Below are 3,016 nucleotides of genomic sequence, written 5' to 3' on the forward strand. Positions count from 1 at the left end.
CTCAAATTGTCACTAGCTTCCAATTACTCCACTCTAATTTTTAAGGAAGTATTTTCTTCAGTAAGCTTTTGGACTTCCTTTTCCATTTGGCCAATTTTGCTTTTTAGGGCATTCTTCTCCTCATTGGCTTTTTGGACCTCTTTTGCCATTTGGGTTAGGCTATTTTTTAAGGTGTTTATTTTCTTCAGTATTTTTTTGGGTCTCCTTTAGCATCACTCTCAGTTTTTTCCTCTTCTTGTCTTACTTGCTTCTCCAAATCCTTTTTGAGTTCTTCCTTGGCCTGGGACCAATTCAGATTTTTCTTGGAGGTTTTGGATGTAGGAGCTTAGGCTTTGTTGTCTTCTTCTGGTTGTATGTTTTGATCTTCTTTGTAACCAAAGTGAGATAATATAGTCGGACTCTTTTTGTGCTTCTTGCTCATGATCCGAGCCAATTGCTTGAGTTATAAACTCTTTGTTAAGGTAGGGGTCTGTTTCCAGTGTGGAGAATGTACTGTCCCAAGCTTCAGGGATTTTGTGCAGGTGTTTTCAGAGATACTTCTAGGGACCCATAAATTTTCAGTTCTTCCAAGGTGCTATGATCAAGGGCAGGGTGTTTACTCCTTTCCTATCCTGTGCTGCTCTATGAGTGACCGCAAGCACTCTTTTCCATCTTGGAATTGTGAGGAGGATTTCCTCTCCACAGCCACTACAAGCTCCACCATGCCAGCGCTCCTCCTTGTCCCAGGACCACCACCCAGAACTGTGACCCAGATCCAAGCATGGGCAAAGCAAGACAATCCTGCTCCAGAAGAGAGAACCCTGCAATCCTCCTCTGATCAGTCACTCAATTCCCCCTCAGTCAATGGGTTGGAAACTCAGCAGCTGCTGCCCCAGGGCCGAGCTTGGAGAATGGGCCTGGGACCCTTTGCTTCTCTCTCACCACTGCAGAAACAGACTTTTCCTACTGACCTTCTAAGTTGTCTTTGGCATTCGTGGGTTGAGAAGTCTGGAAACCACCACAGCTGCCTGTGATTCAGTTCTCTGAGGCCTGCTCCAGGTTTGCTGCAGCTTGCACCCCCATGCCAAACTGCGTTCCTCTCCCAGCCTGGCACGATATACGTTTCTGATCAACCATCCAGGTTGTCTTGGGCTGGAAATTTGTTTCACTCTGTCTTTTTGTGGGTTCTGCTGCTTTAGAATTTGTTTAGAGCCATTTTTAAATAGGTATTTGGAGGGGTTTGGGGGAGAGCTCAAGCAAGTCACTTTTACTCTGCCCTCTTGGGTCTGCCCCCTCTCTTACTTGATTTCAAAATCCTTTTTGAGCTCTTCTATGGTCTGAGACCAATCCATATTTTTCTTGGGGGCTTTGGATGTAGGAGTTCTGATTTTGTTGTCTTCTTCTGGTTGTATGTTTTGATCTTCCTTGTCACCAAAGTAAGATTCTGTAGTCTGACTTTTGTTCCTCTGTTTGCTCATCTTCCCAGCCAATTGCTTGACTTTTAAACTCTTTGTAAGGTAGGGCTCTGCTTCCAGTGTGGAGGGTGTACTGTCCTAAGCATCAGGGGTTTTGTATAACTATTTTCAGAAATACTTCTAGGGACCTGTAAGTTTTCAGTTCTTCCAACGTGGTATGTTCTAAGGAGAGCCGTTTACTCCTCTCCTGACCTGTGCTCTGGTCTGTGAGTGACCACAAGCACTCTCTTCTGCCCTGGAAATGAGAGGAGGGTTCCCTCTCCCCTGCTGCCACAAGCTCTGCTATGCCAGTGCTCCTCCTCACCCCCTGCCGCTGAGGACTGGGACCTAGATCCAAGCACGGGCAAAGCAAGAGAATCCTGCCTCAGTGCCAGCAAAGAGATCCCTGTAATCCCCATCTGATCAGCTGCTCAATTTCCCCACCATCCGTGGGCTGAGAGCTCTGGAAGCAGCTGCTACTGCTGTAGCTGCCACCCTGGAACTGTGCTAGGACCAGGGCTGGACTGCATTCCTCTCTCACCCAGGTCCAACAGACCTTTCCCACTGACCTTCTAAATTGTATTTGGCGTTTGTGGGTTGAGATGTCTGGCAACCTCCACAGTCCCCCCTTGATTCAGTCCCCTTAGGCCTACTCTGAGTTTGCTGGGCCCTGGTCTTTGCTGGTGTGGCCCGTGCTGAACTGTGCTCCTCTCTCAGTCTGGCGTAACATACCTTTCCCATCAACCATTCAGGTTGTCTTGGGCTAGAAATGTTTCACTCTGTCTTTTTGTGAGTTCTGCTGCTCTAGAATTTGTTTAGAGTAATTTTTTACAAGTATTTGGAGGGGTTTGGGGGAGAGCTTAAATGAGTGCCTGCTTTTACTCTGACATCTTGGCTGTGCCCCCTCAGATGCTTTCTTAATGAAGATAATTAGATCATCTACCTCACAGGTGGGCTGTGGGTAACAAATGAGATAATATATGGAAAGCACTTTGCAAACCTTAATAAATGCTAGCTATTATTAAGTTTATTAGGTCCAGATTTATTAAAATATTCTGATTGTGATAAGTATCAAGTTTATGCTTAAAGAACATGAGTAGTTCAGTTTAAAGAGAACTTAAAACAACAGAAGGGATAATAAGCAGACCTCAGCCTCTTGTTATGCTTGCTGCCTATGTGACCTTCCATTGCATTTCTTTGGGCCTCGGCTCCCTCCTCTGTAAACTGAGAAGGATTGCCTCATGTAGCTTTTAATGCCCCTTCCAACTCTAAATCTTTGATTTTGCCCTGAGAAGAGAGAAGAGAGCTGACCCCCTTAATTTAAACTGTGGTATGAAGCTATATTCAATCCATATAATGCAGTTTTTTTCTTTCTCCATCCCTCCCTTCCTCCTTCTCTCCCTCCCTTCCTTCCTTCCTTCCTTCCTTCCTTTCTTTCTTCCTTTCTTTCTTTCTTTCTTTCTTTCTTTCTTTCTTTCTTTCTTTCTTTCTTTCTTTCTTTCTTTCTTTCTTTCTTTTTTCTTTCTTTTTTCTTTCTTTCTTTCTCTCTCTCTCTCTCTCTCTCTCTCTCTCTCTCTCTCTCT

General features: G+C 44.8%; 1 protein-coding gene across 1 annotated transcript in view; it reads left to right on the forward strand.

Annotated features, from left to right (window-relative positions):
* Positions 1-3,016, forward strand: part of DDX60L (DExD/H-box 60 like) — a 74,514-nt gene that overhangs the window by 28,771 nt on the left and 42,727 nt on the right.

Source organism: Vombatus ursinus, unplaced genomic scaffold (genome assembly GCF_900497805.2).
Source record: "Vombatus ursinus unplaced genomic scaffold, bare-nosed wombat genome assembly UNPS02014821.1, whole genome shotgun sequence".
NCBI classification, from domain to species: Eukaryota; Metazoa; Chordata; class Mammalia; order Diprotodontia; family Vombatidae; genus Vombatus; species Vombatus ursinus.